Genomic DNA, 20,417 nt, shown 5'->3' on the forward strand with positions numbered 1-20,417 from the left:
GAACAAACCACAAAGTGCAGGAGAAGAGGGGAAGTGAGATAAGGAATCCATATCCTAGCATCTATCAGGCTCCCTTCTGCCTGGTAAAAAAATATACATGTAACAATATTACTTAATATAATGAAAACACCCAATAAATATTTATTACACAATACAATCCAAATTACTTTCCAACTACAGATGGAAACATAGCATGGACTATAAGTGGACAAAAGGGACAGACTACTCTTAATGTTGCACTTAATTTTCGAAAACATCCTCATCCATCATAGAAGTGGATATTCAACTCTTCATCATTATTCAATCCTTTCAGCATTTTGGTTTCTAAATCCAATATTTACTTTTGATTCCTTCTTCCTTAACTGCAATATTCTATCACCCCCCCAGTGATAAGATGACAAATGTTCTATAGAGAAATAGGGGAGTAAAGAACTGTCAGATGTTAGACCTGACAACCTTAGGGTGGTCACCCCCAACTGTTTGCCTGCCTCCCTCCACTTTTTGACACTGTTTTTACTGTTTTTAGGACTCTGCATACTTTACCACTGCTAACAAGTGCTAAAGTAGAGATACTCTCCCCCTTAAAACATGGAGACATTGGCTCATACCCGATTGGCAGATTTAACTTACTTGTAAATCCCTGGTAAAGTGCTCTGCATGTGCCCAGGGCCTTTAAATTAAATGCTACTAGTGGGCCTGAAGCACTGATTGTGCCACCCAGATAAGTAGCCCCTTAACAATGTCTCAGGCCTCCCATTGCAAGGCCTGTGTGTGCAGTTTCACTGCCACATCGACTTGGCATTTAAAAGTACTTGCCAAACCTGAAACTCCCCTTTTTCTACAGATAGGTCACCCCTAAGGTAGGCCCTGGATAACCCACAGGGCAGGGTCTATGTAGGTAAAAGGCAGGACATATACCTGTGTGTTTTATATGTCCTGGTAATGGAAAACTCCTAAATTTGTTTTCCACTACTGTGAGGCCTGCTCCTTTCATAGGCTAATATTAGGGCTACCCTTATATACTGTTTGAGTGGTAAGGCCTGATCAGAAAGGGGTAGACAGGTCATATTTAGTATGGCCAGAAAGGTAATTTAATTCCTGCTGACTGGCAAAGTTGAATTTCATATTACCGTTTCAGAAATGCTACTTTTAGAAAGTGAGCATTTCTCTGCACTTATAATCCTTCTGTGCCTTACAGCCGGTCTCCAATCCACATCTGGGCTGGGCTGGTTGACAACTCCCTAGTGCATTACACCCAGATAACCACAAACACAGGATGCTCAGTCACACCTGCACACATCTGCATACTGAATGGGTCTTCCTGGGCTGGAAGGATGGAAGTCCTGGCACTTACATTTCAAAGCACAGTGGCCTGACCTTACACAATGGACTGCCAAACTCCCTACTGGGACCCTGACAGACAAGGTTGTACTGAAAGGGGACCTTGTGCACTTCAAAACCACTCTTTGAAGTCTCCCTCATGTCAAAGGCACTTTTGGGTATATAAACTGGGTCCCTGACCCTACCAACTTAGACACTTTCTGGGACAGATACTCTGAACTAGACCCTGGAACCTGCCAAGAGGAGCTGACTGGCTGCTCCAAGGACTCACATGGACTGCTTTGCTGTGAAGGACTGCTGCCTTGCTGCCTTGCTGCCTTCTAGCTCTGCTGAGAAGTGCTCTCCAAGTGCTTGAATTGAGCTTGCCTCCTGTTTCCTGAAGTTTCAGGGCAAAAAAGACTTTATCTTGCAAAGGAACTCCTTGCGCAGCGAAAATCAACGCACAGCCTGCCGGAATCGATGCACAGCCTGCCTAGCGCTGAAAGACTCACCTCCTTGCCAAACCAGAATGACGCAGCCTGGCTTCCCAATTGGTGATCGATGCAGCATCTATGCAGCATCCTTGTTGTGGCCAGAACTTCAACGATCAGCCCACTGGATTGATGCAGCACAACTTCCTGCGGGAGGAATAGACGCAGCATCTGGCGTGCAACAGAAACTCAGACGCATCACCCACCAGTTTGATGCAGCACCTGTGACTTCGTCCTGCATGCCCAGGATTTCCAGGCATCATCCCTGGGCATCAAAAGACCCTGCATCGCAAAGAGGATTCAAGCCTGCGTGCCGGAATTCAATGCCAAGTCCTTGCTGCGTAGAAACCAATCGATGCATTATGTGTGTGCACCCGGAAATCTGACGCACACCCTTCATTTTCCTCACATACCCTCCTCTGCGGACTCCATGCGTGTAATTTTGACGCATACCCGGTACTTTGTTCTTGCAAGAGACACTTGTTGCTTTTTAAACACTAAAGACTCTTCTTATCATTACAAAAGTTATATTTCAGCTTGTACTTATCAAATCTTGATTGTTTTAACCTTAATTCATTCAGATAAATATCTAAAAAAAAATCTAAACCTGTGTGGTGCTTTTTTGTGGTGTTTTCACTGTGTTATTGCATGTCTTATTACACAAATACACATTGCCTTCTGGGTTAAGCCTGACTGCTCAGTGCCAAGCTACCAGTGGGTGGGCACAGGATAATTTGAATTGTGTGTGACTTACCCTAACTTGCATTGTGGTCCCTACTTGGGCAAGGGTGTATACCTCTGCCAACTAGAGACCCCATTTCTAACATCAGAATTCTGTTTCGTTTGGAAATGTCTGGCCACCGGATAGTGGGAATCATTAGATGTAATCACTTGCATATGTTTAAGAACTCTTTTCTTAACCATATGTTTCGTACTTCCCATGTACCACTGATGACAATGACATTCCAACAAATAAATAGTAAATGGAGTACTGCACGTAAGAAATTGCTTAGTTTGTCTCATTTCACCTGGTTTGCATTTGGGATAGTCCTTCCGCATAAAGCTGTTACGACAAGCATTACAATGCCTACATGGCAAAAATCCCTGTGAGTTATGCTCTTTAATTTGTGGGGCAGTGTTAAAGTCATTCAATCTCAGAATGTCTCATAGACTCCGCCTCCTTTTACAGATAATTTGGTGCCTCTTTTGTATTGTTGAACCAATAATAGGATCACTTCTAATAATGTCCCATTTTTTTTTTTACCAAGAGCTTCTTAGTCTCCTGCATCTACATTGTATGTCACGATGATCCTGGTCTCATTCTCCTCAGCTGTACTTTTGCATTGTTTATTGTCAGGTTGCCATTTCCCCAGCCTCATCGCAGCAGGCCTTAGCGGGGTTGCGAACCCCATACATCCTGTTGGTACAAAGGCAGCAAAAACACCCAACGCGACTCCGAAAAGCAATAAAGGCCTCATTGTGACATTGGTGGCAAATGCCACCTACCGCCATGACAACGGCCACCAACATACCGTAGCCATGGCTACCAACTGTCCATCGAATTATGAACGTTGCTGGAATTCCGCCAGAAGGCTGGCAGAATTCCGGCAACGGTCATGGTGGCAGACGGCAGTAATGTTTCGCTGCTGCCAGCAGCAGCAAAACGCCAGCAAAACGCCGCCTACCATATTATGAGCCATGATATGGCCCAGCGGTGTTTTGCTGGCAGAAGCTGCTGCTGGTAGCAGCACTGTGTCCTGTGTCCTGCCGGAGGACCCCCTGCAAGCAGGTAAGTTGGGTTCCCGACAGGAGAGGGGGGTGTTGTGTGCATGTGTGGGGGGGTGTTACTGTGTTTGAATGTGTGCATGCGTGTGTAATGAGTGTGTGCATGAGTGGGTGTGTGTGCACGAGCATGTTGTGTCGTGTCGTTGCGTGTGTGCCTGTATGTATGTTCGTGAGTGTTGCTGTGAGTGTGTATGAATGTATGCATGCATGGGTGAATGTGTGTATGTGTGTGTGTATGGGTGTGTATGTATGTGTGTGTATGTATGTGGGGGGTTGATAGGGAGAGAGGGATGGTGGTGGAGGACTCTGAGGTGGAGCGACCGGGGGAGACCCCAATCAGTGCCAGGGAAGGAATTCCCTGGCACTGATAGTGCCTACCGCCATGGTTTCTGTGGCGGTACAGAAGCCACGGAAACCATGGCGGTGGGCAGCCGGTTGGCGGTACTACCTCCACTATTACACCGACCGAAGTGTTTTTGCTGCCTTTGTAAAAAAAAAAATTACTTTGCAAGAAGGAAGTGGGCTTGGCTGTTCCTTTACTCAGGACTCACGACAGGAGGATTCGTTTGTAAGAAAATTAATGACAGGCTTTTTCCCCTCTGCTCTCTGATGTCCATGTGCATGGCCCTGTCCCTTCCCTATTTCTTTCCATGGTCTATTGTGCTGCACTGCAATCCTCCTTGCCTTGTGTGATGTATTGCCCTGCTGCAACCCCTAACGCCTCCCCTGTAAGGTCAGTTTGGTGCCCCTGCCCATCTCCCTCTTGTCCTCTGCTTTCCGAGTTAATATCCCTATCCCATTCCCCCTGCTCGCTGAGATCCAATATACCATACTTGCCAAAGATTTTGAATTTTTTATGATGGCGTTTTTGAAAAAAATACTTGGGAAGTTGATTTACATTGAAAAAGAGGAGATTTTACGCAGGCAACATAAAATAAAGCCCTTTTGGGCTTAAAAAGATCAGGAGTCTCCTGCCTGAATCAGGTCTGTTGGCATGTATGGCTGTACTGCCACCGCCTCTTCCTTCTGCCCCCAATGGTTAAATCGCCACAGTCTCTCCTGCCTGACCTGCATGGTTGGTTTGTTGCCCCTGCCCCCCTTTCCCTTGCCCTCCATGGTCCATTGTTCTGCCACTGCCCCTTCCACCTGCCTAGAGTGCTCAACTTGTTGCCTCTATGCCCTCGTCCCTGCACTTAAATATGGTTAGTGCTCTAAAAAACTAACGTGAGGACACATTGTCTGAGTTCTCAAATAGCAACAATTGTTTTATTTTATTATTTGCTATCTTTATTTTTTTTTTTATCCAGCTGATCACTTGATTATTTATTACACTTAGGGGAGAGGATGTGGTGTTACGGCCCAATTTGTAGACTTTGCAATTGGGGAACCGGGTTTGAGTTTTCGGCGCCAGCTCAACAGCCTATGATTTTAGGCAAATCATTTAATCTCCCCATGCCTAAAACCAAAATGAATGTGTGCTTGTATAATGTAACTGATGTTCATGTAAGGAACTCCAATGCCTTTGGGTCGAGTTTGTGCTATTATTAACTCCAACAAAACAAACAAGCATTTTCAATGCAACAGGTCTCTCATTTGCTCGAGTTAGAGCTATTAGTGTTGTTAACTCCTAACTGGACTTTCTTGCCACACAAATTAAAAGAAAAAAAAAACAACGCGATCGCACTATGTAAAATGCAGTGCGATCGTGCTCAAATTGAAAATGGAAAAACCAAGCGCGCTCGCGCTATGTAAACCCTAGCGTGATCGCACTGCGTGGTAAATAAACAGAAAAAGTAATCCGAAAATCATGCTGAAAGCATCGAGCCTCGTAAGTTTTTAGTAGTTTACTGGTGCTGTGTAGGTGGGCTAAACACCAGAAAAGGCATGATGTATGCATGCCTTTCACAAATGAAAACAAGCAGATTTTAAAAGGCAAGCCCACGAACCATTGAAAGTGACTGACGTGACATGGGTGTGGTTGGAAGCCCAAAAAGAGATTACTACAGGGGACGGAGCGCTTTGCGCTTGCTCCTAAAAAATTATGGGGGTCATTACGACCCTGGCAGTCAGTGGTATAGTGGAGGTATTACCGCCAACAGGCTGGCGGTACCTACCTTCACTATTATGACATTGGCCGTTTGGACAAAGCCAAACCGCCAATGTACCACACCGACTGTCACTAGGCCTCCCATGGCATTTTGACCCCGCCCACTGCCATGGTTTCAGTGGTTTCTATACCGCCACTGAAACCATGGCTTTAGGCACTATCAGTGCCAGTGAATTCCTTCTCTGGCACTGACAGGGGTCTCCCACACTCCCCTCCCCAGAGTCACCTTTCCCTCTCCCGACCCCCCGCACATTCACACATACATGCATATACATAAACACCCATACACACACGCATAGATACATTCACCCACACATTCATACATTCATACACACTCACAGCAACACTCACGAACATACATCCAAGCACACATGCAATCTCATGACACAACATTCACGTACACTCACACACACAGGCATGCATTCACACACAGTCACACACACGCTTACAACACCCCCCACCCCCTCTCCTGTCAGAGCACCCAACTTACCTGCATGCAGGGGGTCCTCCGGCAGGAGACGGGACGAGGCGTGCTGCCAGCAGCAGCGTCTACCAGCAAAACACCGCCAGGCGGTATCATGGAACATGATACGGTAGGTGGTGTTTTGCTGGCATGGCGCTGCTGCTGGCAGCAGCGCCACCTTCCGCCATCCGCCACCATGACCGTCGACCGAATTCCACCAGCCTTCTGGCAGAATTCCGGCAACGGTCATAATGGCATGGACGGTCGGTAGCCACGGCGACGGTATGTTGACGGCAATGTCATAATGAAGGCCTAATTGTTTTGCACACTTCTGTCATTGGGCTATATACTTGGACCATAGTTGGGTTTAGGTTTGCTACGTTTGGGCTCTGTTTTCTCAGGTGGCAAACTTGGGAGACTTATTTGTTATAAAGCTCTCTAATTTCCTCAGTTACTGCAGTATCCTCAGTAGAAAATCCTTTCAGTTTTCCACTTTGATTCCATCAAGATGACATTCAGATGTCCCACGCTTTTGGCACAAATTCAGAATGTTAGCACTCTTGTTCTTCATTGAAACAATGTAGTAAAGCTGCTAATCACCAGGGAGTTAACTGGCAGTGTGCTGCTGGTGTTGAAAGTGCATGTTCCAGTCCGCATGTCAGAATGTTTCAACGAAATAGAAGCGGACTATATGTAAGAACTCAATTAAAATGTGTCCTAATTTTTCTTTCTACAGCACTAACAGTCATTTTGGTGACAAAATGAACCCCCTCATCTTGTTCATTTCTAAATTAAATGTTTTAAGTTTTACCAGTTTGATTCAATCAAGATGGCTTCAGGTGTGCCATACCTTTGTCAAAAGTAGCTCTGTTAGCACTCTAGTTGTTCCTTAGAACACTCTGGGAGGTTGCAGTAGAATTCAAGGGAATCATCTGACGGGCTGCTCCTGATGGAAGTAAAAGAAGGAGAGAATTTAGAACTCACTCAAGATGTGTCCTGATTTTTCGTTCTACAGCACTAACCATAATTTCTATGACAAAATTACCCCTCATATTGTTCCTTTCTAAATTAAATGTTTTAAGTTTTACTAGTTTGTTTCAATCAAGATGGCTTCAGGCATGCCACACATTTGTCATAAGTAAGATAGTTACTGCTCTAGTTGTTGTTTAGAACACTCTGGGAGGCTGCAGTAGAACTTAGGGGAATCAACTGACAGGCTGCTCCTGTTGGAAGTACATGTTGTTCTGAGAATATCTGACTTCATTCTCATTTGGCTGAGAAAGATAGTGTAAATGTACAGAAAATATACTCTCATTTTAGCTTCTGGAGCACCTTCTATATCCTCTCCATGGGACAATCATGAGAAATTAGTTTTCTCTCAAACATGATTCATGAAATCCTAACACGATAAAATCACCTTAGAACACACAACAGTTCCTAAACGTAATATGGTACCATCAAACAAATGATTTATATTATAACTAAAATTTATTATCACTCTTTATACATTCTCCATTTTGTGACCCTCAAAACTTGCCATTCACTACAATGCATTTCAATGGGGTGCCATTATTCATATTGGTCCCAAGATAGCTGCCATCACTTTCTGGTTAAAGTACTGGCAGCCAGTTTGATCTCATCATGAGATCTGTGCTGAGGCTCCACCCAGAGATACAAATTTGGTTTTCCTACAATATCTCAAAAACTACTGAACAGATTTTCACCAAATAAGAAAAAGGGTGCTTTCTTGACCAAGAGCTACCTTTCTGCCAAACATGGTGCGATTCTGTCCAGCAGTTTGGACTGTAGTCATGTTGAGCTCTCTCTGGGAATTAACATGGAAACCACACTTTTTTTAACCTCCCCTTTTTCTTGGCCCCCGCATCACAGACCACTCAGAAACTTTCCATGCACAAAACAATCTTTAGGCACATTTGATTTGGAAAAAAAGTAAAGATTCGTCAAACAGCCCCAAAGCTGTAGCCAAGTCAAAAATGCTTTTTCACCGGAAAGTAGGTCTTAACTATAACTACCTACTGGCGACTGCTAGGAAGTTATATATATATATATATATATATATATATATATATATATATATTACCTAGTGGCAGTTGCCACTAGATAGTTATAATTAGGACAATGTTCCATATAAAAAGTGTTTTTTTGACTTGCCTATATCTTTAGCACCATTTGACGAATCTTCACAAAATGTTCCAAAAAAGTGTGCTGATGATTATTGTTGTGCATGGGAAGTCTTGGGGTGGTGTATCAAATGGGGGCCCAGAAAAAAGGGTGGGGGTCAAAACATGCATTTCCCATGTTAATTCCCACACGAACTTTAAACAAAACTACAGCCCAAACTGCTGGACTAAATGACACCAAATTTGGCAGAAAGGTAGCTTTAATTATGCAGATTATGATTCCAGTTATTTTGTGTAAATCTGTTCTGTATTTTTTGTGATATTTAATGTTAAAATTAATGTGTATATCTAGGAAGTGTTGGCAGCCATCTTGGGATTTGTCTTCAGCCAAGTCCCAGAAAAAAAGCAGGAAAAATTGAAAAGGGGCCAGGGTAGGTGCACCCTGAACCCTTAGCTCTGGTGCCAGGGACCCTGCCATGGCAAAAAAGCACTTAAAAAAAAACAAGGGCAGGCTCCTGCATTTGTATTTATGAAGCCCCTGGGTGGACCAGGTCCCGGGTGCATTTTGAACATGGGGCCCCCTCCTAAGGCATTTTGATACCCCAGGGACCGCCCCCTCCCAAGGTTTTATTCATAATGAATGCTGAGAAATGCGGGCCCCACAGCCCTGCGGACCCCACCTCCCTGGGGGTTTCATGAAATACAGTGCAGGGGGGGCGTGCAGCCCCCATGCAATCCCAGGGACTCCCACCTCCCGGGGCTTTAACAAAATAGAATGTCGGGCCATAGATGCCCCCTGCAGCCCTGGGGACCACCAACTCCTGGGGGCTTTAATCAATTCAATGCAGAAGGGTTGAGAACCCCCCATAGCCCCAGGGACCACCACTTCCCTATGGCTTTCAAGAAATATATTGCAGGAGGGTGTGCGCCCCCCGCAGCCCCGGTCCCACTACCTCCTTTGGGATTTACTCAAATTCAATGCATGGAGGCACTGGGGACCAGTACCTCTTCAGGGCTTTCATGTGATGTAATGCAGGGAGCCGCCTGGCTCCCCCGCAATCCCTGCGACCACAACATCCCCAGGGCTTTCATGACATATAATACACCCACTCCATGCACTCCTAATTACCCCACAAATGATGGCACTCATGACATCCTTTAGATCATCATCTATAATATCAATGTACTATTTGCAATAACATTTTTGATAAAAACCAATCATGGTGGGGGAGCGAGTTGTAGTTACCTTAGGGCATGAGTTATAGTCACTTGAGATAACTAACTATAACAGCTGAATTTCTATGGCTTTTTATGTTTCAAATGTGAGTCTAACTACAACCTCCCTGTAACCTTTGGTTTTAGGTGAATATACACACACACACACAAATACATATTATATATAAATACATATATAATTTAGAAGTGAAAAAAAACATAATAGATATATTAAACAATATTAGGAAAAGTCTATAAATGTTATATTTCCACTCCACCCTGTGCAACTTTAGGGAAAGCACTGGACTTTGGAGGGGTGAGATTTACTATTCCCATTCTAGTCTGTGCAACAATAGGAAAACTGTTGGACTTCAGAGAGATAAGATTTACAATCCCACTCCGGTCTGCACAACAATAGGGAAATCTCTTTGTGTCTTATTTGCTGTAGAATTTTACCTTTTATAAGAAATTCATATAAATGAAGAAATAGCATATATTTTAAGTTAATGTATTAGCAAGGAATAACAGTAGTCCTGGTTTCTGTCTCATATAAAAAGCTGTCACTTGTGAGAGACTGCGTAAAATCTGAGAGAATCACTATCTGACAAGATGAGTTGTGTGAGTGAAAACCAATGCAACATTCTTTTCCTTTTTATTGGGACCTTCATAGTGACCCAAGGGATATTATGAAACACATTTTGCCGCTCTACTAGTGGAATTTGATTGTAGACTTCAAGAAAGAAAAGGCAACAGAAATGGGGGAGCACTAATATAGTTGTCATTGTCAGGGCAAAAAAGATTGAGAGAGCGTAGCTAATATAATCAATATTAACGTGAAATGTTAATGAACTAATGTGTAATAATGCTGCATAGAAAATATATTAAAGTATTTTGCTAAACTTGTGCTTGAAAATGTGCCCACGGGGAGTGGCCGCCAATATATACGGGGACTAATAAAAATGACCAATAATAATATAATGTTATGATAATGTATGGTTTTACACTAATAATTAAAGGTTATATGTCAAAGTTTTGCTAATAAACCATTAGGCCTTAGTTAGCATGAGTCGAGGATTTGCTGCCTGGCTCTCATCTTAAATGTGTTTTTCTAACGTGCAGTGTGCTGACTTGCTGAAGAACATGAACTCTTGTTTTTTTAAAAGGTAGGAGATGAATGTAACTGTAATAGATCCGTTCTCATGAAATTCAATGTGCTTGTAGAAACATTTTAGCTGAATGCAACAGTGTAGATTAATGTCAGGTACAAGGTTACCTGAACTGATACAAACACTGGAGCCACTGACTGAAGATGTGCAAAGAACCACGAGAGAATGAAATCATACCAGACATTCTACCTCCTGAAGACGTCAATCATAAGAACCAATAAACTGCGTGAGAACTGTTATGGGGTGACAAATTTGATGAGATAACTGAAACTCTATTGGGAGAGAGTGGGGTGCAACCCCCTAGCCAATTAGATTTTAGGGGAATGGACATCAAAAAAGGGATAAAAACCTATGACACAAGGAAGTAGTTTGGACTGGAGAACAGAGAGACTAGGAGACTAGGAGTTAGTTAGGGAGATGCTGATGCGATTTGCTATGTTCCAGACACTTTGTCACTTTGTTTAATGACTTGCTAATTTTACTTAAAATCATCCTTGTCCTTATATTTCCCATTTGTACTTTACCTCCTTATGAGGGAAGTGCTTTTACCCATTCATTTACCTGAGCTGAGTTCCTGACTGATGGCGAATCGACTGATGTCCTGAGGACGAAGACAGAATCTGTATGCTGACCCAATACGGAGGGTAACTATATGACAATGAAATTGTGATTGTCTGTTGGCTTTTCCTTTCTAGGTACCAACTGCTTCTTTTGACAGAGACCTTAGTTAGAAGTTTTCCAAATTGATGTTGCTAAATTGTTTTGCATGAAGCCCAACATGCCAATGCTAATTCGTGGATAGTTAAGGGGTTCACTAAATGAACGCAAATAGACAAATGACTGAATCTATGCTTTGTTGAAATGATGCACTAATGTTACTCTGCTGAGGTTAACCTATGTTGACGTCATTCTATGTTCTAATTCTCATAATTCTTGCTTTGATTAAATCTTATTCGAGTTGCCAAATTATGACAATGCTGATGAGCTTATTGCTATTGAGATTAATAAACTTGCTAGTAGAATTGTAATCAATAGGGAATAAAATTCACAAAATCGTACTCAATTGGTGTGGTTATTCATGACTGAAAGGTCCTGGTAGTGTCCTGAGTTTATTAATGTATTTATCTAAAGTAAATTGTTTTGTTATCATAAATATTGATGACGTTATTGATATATTGATTGACATGATGATTAGCTATCTCGTCCTAAGGTGTCTTCAATCAGGGTCAAAAGATTCATTGGCCTAAAACGAGTCCCTGAGTGTATAAATTAGTCATAAAGGGATGCGTTATCAGGATGATGAATCCCTTTACCAATGGGTTGGACCATAAGCAGTTCAGAAAATCACAAATATCCAATATTAAGTGACCCCTCCTCCCCCCATTCAGGCACAAACTCAAACCCAGACTCTCATGTTCAGTTCAATATTTTAAACCAAGAATACATTTCTCTAGCCATACCTATTGTCTTAGCCCTGTCTTCTCACCCCTGAGTAGCAATATAAGTCTTTCTGGATTCAGGAGCAATGGAGAATGTTATTGATGTAACTTATGCTGCTAAACACTTAGATATACCTATTTGTCAGGCCTAATTATTTATCGAATGAGTCCCATTATCATGGAATGTAATAATGGCCATATTGAAAGACTTTTTTTAAAGTGCATTGACTCTCCATGATTTGGTCTCATGTAATACTGAGTATTCCCCAGTTACATTCAAATATTCCAAAACCTGACTGGCTCCTGCGTAAGGTGACATTTGACTTTATTTATTGTTACTGGAATTGTTATTAGCAATCTCTGCTGTCAGTTATTCAGTTGTCTTATGTAGCAATGGAAACCACTCTTGAGGGTTGTCTACTATCTCAATATACTGGATTCCAGTGTGTGTTCACCAAAACAAAAACTAGCGTCTTGCCCCAGATAGATCTGTAACCAGGGGCAATCCTACCAGGTAGGTGAGTATACACCTTAACTAAAAAAGAAAATGAACATCAAAGAGGATATATTAAAAAGCTCCTGTTGAGTAGTTATTGGACTCTCAACATCTTTGGTGTCCTTAGCTATCTTTTTTGTGCAGAGAAAAGAATTAAAAACTCAAACCCTGTATAGACTACAGAGTCTTTACTAAAGTCACCATGAAGTACAAGTACCCACTAAGCTTGATTCATAGTGTTTTGGGGCTCTATAATTCACCAGTACTTCCCTCCTTTTATTTAAATAAACAAGGTAATTCAGGTCTTACTGTATGTGTGTGGTCCTCTGCACAGACAATATTTTAATCTATTCCAGTAGTGAAGCTGAGTACACAGAACAGGTGCATCCTGTCGTTTAAAGTCTATGTGAGCACCATCTTCTCTTTAAGCTTGAAAAATGTATTTTCCGCAGAACAAATGTTAAGTGACTAGGCTTCTTTATCACCCTAGAATCGGAACAAATGGACCAAAGAAAGGTCAAAGCCACTTGGAACTGAACTTCACTCCCTACTGCCAAGGATGTTCAAATCTTGCTAGGATTTGCAAATTTCTACATGTGGTTTATTTCTAACTTCTCTAGGTTTGTTGTCTCTAAAACCCATCTCCTGCAGAAAGGGGTGTTTTTTTTTCTTGGACTGAGAAGCAGAAGACACTTTCCAAAAGTTGAAATAGGATTTCAACTTATAGCCTATCTTCAGATATCCAGACCCGATACTTCTATATGTGGTGTGGTGGAAACTCATTCTTCTCGAATTAGCAATTGGTGGGGTATTGTCCTAATGAGACACCAAGACAAAACAACTTCATTCTTTGGTGTTTTCCTTGTAAAAAATGCTCTCATCTAAACCCAAGTATACCATCATGAAGAATGAGCATTCAAGAATGGAGGCACTGCCAACTAGGGGCCTACCAAACTATGATCATATATTTGGACCACAAATACCTGTAATTTCTGCACTCAGAATGAGCTCTATTTCCTACGCTAATGGAGGGGATGTTGTTTTTCAGTGAGTTTGACTTTGTCAAATCCTATTGACCAGGATCAAAAACTGTCAAAGCAGATGATTTGACCAAAGTTAAGGCCTCGGAAAGTGAACTACAGAACAACACTACCTTGACGATCCTCTAGGAAGGAACCATAAAAGGTGCAATGGCATTAGACAAATTCCTTGATTAAGTCCTTTTCAAATTTTGGAAGAGTCTGTACTTCAAAAACGTGTCCTTGTATGTTCCTGTTCTTGGCTTACACCATCAGACACTTCATTATTGTTATTATCCACCCCTGGCAGAAGATCGAGGAGAGTTTAAAGCCCCTCTATACAGTTAATGTTGATTTTGCCTGGAACCCAGTTTAAGGCTGCACATGGGGATTGTGCAGAAATGCATAATCTGGACCCGTAATAAAAACATGCCTTCTCATCCAGCTGGAATGCTTCAGCCTTTACCTGTGCCACATTCGCATTGGCATACTATCTGCTTTTCAACTGAGTCCCCCCCCCCACCCCCACCCTCTTCAGTTCGGTGCAAGACCACCTTCATGGTCACAGGGGTTTATATTTACCAAAATGGCACATTTCTTTCCCTTTGTAAGATCTGAAGTGCCAAGCAACTGGCAGATATTTACATTCAACATACTTTATGACTGGCAAGAATTCCTGCTGCCTTTATTTGTGACCATGGACTCCAGTTTGTGTCATAGTTCCGGCATGCTTTATGTTCATCTTTTGAAGCTCAAGTCTGCTTATCATCGGCCTAACATCAACAGAGCGGTGAACCAAGGGACTAGTTAAACCAAATGACGGAACTGTTCATACAATGCTTGCTGACAACCTGTAACACACGGCCAAGGCAAAATCTAAATTATGTCAGAGGAATGTGCATAATTTTATGATTTTTGCGATTTGCTTGTTACACAAAATACCCCAAAGTGTGCCATCCTGTCACATCACATAATTGCACGCTGTTATCAGCAAACGTTTACTGACTACAAGTGCACAGGAATGACACGAACGTCCAGAATGCAAACAGGTATTGCTTGCGACACTTCTGTCTTTAGTGCTATTTTTAACACAAAACTTGTCTAACTGATTTGCACTTTGCATAATTATGTGTAACTTCATGCAATAACTTCATGCAATTTTACCCAAAATGTCATTTAGTTACACAAAAGCCAATTATGCGTAATTTGCACACCGTATTTTACACTTAATGAGTAGAGTCCCTCAGTCTTACTGAGTTTGCTTACAAGGACTCAACACATTTGACTATTGGAGTTTTACCCTTTTATTGCTTTTTTAGATATCTCCTCAAATGATTCCACTTCATATACAGGAGGAGCGCAAGATGTATTTCATGAAAAACCCCATCAGTTCTTCTATGACACTTTGTAACAATTGAAGACAAATTTATAGAAGCAAAAATTAGTTACCCAAAGCAGTCAAATAAATAATGAGAATCAGCACCTCAGTACCACTCTAGAGATAATGTTTGGTTCGACGTCAAAGTACCTCTGTTTACAAGGACTAAGAAAGTTACAGCAACCATTTTTAGGTCAGTTTTCTACAGAATATATGATTATTTCAGAGGCAGCTAAAATAGTTTTGTCCAATGATCTGTCGGTACACCCAGTTTTTCATGATTTGTTGCTCAAGTCCTACAATGAACTGAACAGAGCGACCTGATATATCTCCCTCTTTCCAGCAGACATGAAAGGTCGCAAAATATGGGGTTAAAGACATTTTGGACTCCAAGCACACCAGAGGACAAATATTTTACTCAATAACCTGGAACAGATGTGCCCAGAGGCTAGGTCATGTGAGCAAGCAGGGTCGTCCATGCTCCATTCTTTGCTTGCTAATTCCACTTACTTCTCACAGAGAAATCTTGGGATGTTTGCCAGCCTTTATGAGGTGTATTGACATACATTGCCGCAAATGCTCTTCTCCGTTTCCATCCACCTTAGGTCCTGGCCATGATTAGCTACTCTTCCCATCCTTTGTTCAGAGCACTGTTACTCAGAAGGTTGTCCTCTCTGCATAACACCAGTCATGCTGCCAAGGAATGTGGCTGCTATATGTGTGCGTTTTCTAATGGCTACTTCCCATCACCAGCACAGTCAATCCTGTCCCCATGTGGACCCCCACAAGACCGTATACCCCCTCAGAGTGTCAGACTTCAGTGTGATTCCAGGATCTACTGCAGGGTTTGACGATCTACTGCTGGACTCAAAGATCCTGCGGGCTATAACAGCCACACAGAAGGCTTGTGTAGAGTTGATTAGAGCAAGCTTCTACTTGGAGTCTGGTCTATACTTGTGTTTCTCTGCTTGGTATCAGCTCTTCATATGAGATTATTTTTAAGCCAAATGTCACGATCATCTTCCGAAAAGATTTTTGTTTGAAGCGCTTCTTGAAAATGTTTCTGCAGTATCACCCCAAGGGCTTTTCTTGCATCATTTGAACAATTCAGCCACCCGAGCACTGTGTTCAGAGGCTTAAGGTTAGTGATAGCAAGGAGCGAAGATTTTTTGTCTTTCTTACCACCAAGCTCTGGGACACCCTCCCGGCGCACCTTAAAAAGCAAACATCAGAAGTCAGATTTAGGAAAATGCTAAAAACACATATTTTCTGAATCTCAGTCAGCATATGGTAATAGGATTGGTTCATTAAGGGGTTGTTTTGCATCAGCGCTGAGAAGCCCGGTTTGGGTAGTTGTGCACCAAACAAGCACCTTTGAATTGAATTGAATTGATAACTACGAACAATTAGCTAGTACTTGTTTGGTTTGTGGGGCCCTGGTTGGACCTCTGTCCACTGAACCTATGTAGTGTAATTCGCTCATACATTAAAAGTTGTGCTGTAACAACTGTCTCTTGGGCCTCCACAATGTTATGCACACACCCTGTGTGAACCTTTATTTCTGATGAGCTTCTCAGGTTGTGAAGCATTAACAGCTGCTATAGAACTGAGGAGCAAGAACAGTCTCATAACACGTTTTTTTGGCACTAAGAAGTTGTAGGCACCATACCACTGATATGTTGATAGTTTACAATAATGCATGTTACTAGAGTAATCTTGTATATGTTTCATTACCTTTAGGCTGTTACCATTCATGTGAAATACATCTAAATTAAAAAACTGTATGTAGTTTAAGCTTAGGTGAGAGCAGAGAGCACCAGTAGCCTTGTGTTGTGTTCAGTGCAAAAAAGCCATCACATATGAGTCTGCAGAAAATGAAAATACCCCCATATAACAAGCTGAGCTGTGTGATTAGAAACTAACAACGTGTCTTGTGTTTCTTCTCTTACACGCTATCCCTCTTGCTCCTAATCGCCATCAGCACCACGAGCAGTCTTGGACATGTTTGGCATTGGTGACTGGGAAGGACACTGGTATACTTCACTTCATTTCCATAGCAACATATTGATCTATAAGTTAGGGGTAACTCGAGTCTGGCAAAAGCTATTGTACATCACTCAGAGTAGTAAAGGGCAGAGTACCAAAATGCCTTCAATCACAAATCTGCAAATACTTCCACTCTATGGGCTTATGTTCCAGACTGGCACAGTAGTTAATAATTCCATTTTACAGAAAACAACCCATTGGTTGCATTACTTTATCTATTAGGCTGACAAAATATCGAATTTCCTATCTGCAAGTTTACAGCTACTACGAATCGGGCTCAATTCAAATAGGTAACATTAGGCTTTTCATCTAAACTTAGAGCAAAAGTCCAAGTTTACGACTTTAGGAATTCTCATAGGCATTCACGAGTACTATCTTAAGGTTTGCACTCAGGGCGGAGATCCTTCCCGAGTGTGAACCTAAAGGTAGTACTTGTAAATGCCCTTTGTGAATTTCCAAAGTTGTAAACTTAGACTTTTGGTCTTATGGCGCACACATGGTGGTGTTAGTGGGGCACTAAGAGGTGCAAGACATGTGGCACTGCACAAGGTGCAGCACCACTTTTTATTAATCTGGGCTGCAGTGTTTTGGGTAATAAGAACCAGACTTTGGTGTTTAGCATCCCAAAATCTGCATGGCAAACACTGTGGGCCTGATTCACAAAGGTATTAATGTGTCATAAAGTTAGGAGAGCTAAGAACTGCAGTGCAGAGATTCATCCCCAAGTACAGAGGTTCCGGCCTGAGGGCAGAGGCTTCTCACTCAGACTCAGGGCCTCGTTACGAGTCGGGCGGTCTTTTGGCAAGGCCGCCGTAGTGACAGCCACCAAAAGACTGCCATGTCGGTGGTAATCCAACCGCTGTGTTATGACTCACACTGTGAAGACCACCAAAAACACAGTTAAAAACCCGAAACTGCCAGGACACAGGAGGACGGAAAAGAGGCGGTATGAGCCACAAATCACCACAGTGGTTTTTCCATGGCAGAAAACCATTGGCAGAGCGTACCTCGGCAGTCACAACTTACTACAGTAAGAACACCACATTGGATAGTTTGAATACCCCACACCTGACACACATCCACACACACAACACACCTACCACTGCACTATGTAACACACCCCAACACAACCCACAATCCTTTGCAAACAGAGCGCCATTCAGATACTCCAAGAAGCCAAAAATATAGATTTAGCTCTTTTAGACTATAGACACACATACACATCTCACTCAGCACACACCCAACATCAGCACAACTATCACAGTACACACATCATAAGCACACACAATCCACAACGACAGTCTCCAACTCACAATGCAGCAACCCCACCTCACCTATTAGCTGACACTGCACCCTTATACTCACAACACCACCACACACTGTCTACACAACCACTACCATGTCCCCACAAAAACACCCATGTTTCACTGATGACGAGTTGAGGGTCATGGTGGATGAAATTGCCAGTGTAGAGTCACACCTGTTTGGAGCACAGGCCCAACAAATATCTGTTGCTAGGAAAATTTTGTTGTGGCAAAGGATAGTCAACAGGGTAAATGCTGTAGGCAGCTATTAATGCACACGGGACAACATCAGGAAGAGGTGGAATGACATACAGGGTAAGGTGCATTCCATGGCACCCAGACACCAGATAACTGTGCAGAAGGCTGAAGGTGGACCCCTCCTCTCCCACAGTTCACATCATGGGAGGAGAAGGTCTTGGACATACAGCAAACTGAGGGCCTGACAGTAATACCTGGGGAACTGGAGTCTGGTAAGTACCCACAACATTCATATCACACAATTGACTAGTCCTGCATGCTTCCTTACCACCCACATCCTCCCAATTTAACTATATTAGTCACTACACCTCTCACCTAATCACATATAGCCCCTCTCTCACATGTCACCTCTGCACTCAGCCCAACTGCCCTCACAGCCCTTGAAAATGGCACATTAACTACATGTTTATCAGATCACTACGACTCCCAGAATGCACTAACGCATCATTGTAAAAACCTGAATTGTGCACATTACATCACATGCTATGCATGTACACCTAAAGTACTAGCTACACCATCTAGAATGTTCTAGTAAGGACCAGTACATGGCAATGACAGCAATGCAATGGTTCACTCACAATAGCAAACAAAGTAAAACACAGCTACAGCTCAGTGACCATTCTCAATGGCCACCGATCAAATATCCCAAACTAGAAATAGACAGACCTGGGTTGGAAAGTAGGATGGCAGAGTCAATACACATGCACAACATCTAGTTAGAGGACAATTTCCCCTGCATACTCATCATGTATTCCCACTAGGACACCATGGTACATTGTGCAGCTTTAATGTGTGACATATAGCAAACCCGACTATTCAACAGGTAACAGTGCTGAACAGTCATGTCATATATCAGACATAATTAGATTGCTTCTGCACAAATTCCTTTCCCAATTAGTATGACAGCTCTCAACATGGAGTAAGGGAAACAAGTCACAGAGTTGCATATACAACTAATGTATGTTGTGTTGCATCTGCCAATGTTATTGCAGGGAATCATGTTAAGACACTGTCTGCATCTCACCAAAAAACAACCAAACACACATTCTAACCTGAACTCTGTGACTCCCTCCCTCCACAGGTAGTCTTGCCATTGCCACCATGGAGATGATACCTGAGACTGTCAGTCCCCCTCAGGATGAAAGTGAGGACAACACGCGTGGATGTCTGGACACTGACAAACAACCTCTCCCATCTGGGACACCTGGTCAGTCAATGACTCTCAGCCTCACCCTGCCCACATCAACTCCTCCCAACACTGTAACATCCACATCACAGGCAACCATTTGCCCTCAAACCTGTGTCCCTAGGACTGTTCAATCTATTGGGTGCCCCACAGTACAGGGACCTGAGTCTAACCTTGACACCCCTGAAAACGATGGACCTCCAACCGCTGTGAGTGGGCAAAATGTGTCAGGGGCACAGGCAAGTGGGGGTAAGGTACGTGGGAGAGATGCTGTGGGCCAGAGGATGGGGCCTCAAAGAGACACAACTAATCAGGTAACCATCTCTCAAGCCTTGGGAGCTTACCAAAGCTCCCAAGATAGGATGGGTCAAATCATCACCATGTTGGAGGAAAATCAAAGGCTGCAGAGGGAACAACACCTGGAAGTCATGCAGCAGTGGCAGGCACAAAATGCCCACATGGCTACTATTGCAGGGGTGCTGAGGGACATCAATCCCACCCTGATTAGATTCTCCACACAACATCAGGCCCCTTCCACTAGTAATGTTACATCTGCCCCTTCTACATCTGCGGCAGCTAGTGGAATAGAGGCCATGCCAGGAG

This window comes from Pleurodeles waltl, chromosome 2_1, assembly GCF_031143425.1.
Source record: "Pleurodeles waltl isolate 20211129_DDA chromosome 2_1, aPleWal1.hap1.20221129, whole genome shotgun sequence".
Classification (NCBI taxonomy): domain Eukaryota; kingdom Metazoa; phylum Chordata; class Amphibia; order Caudata; family Salamandridae; genus Pleurodeles; species Pleurodeles waltl.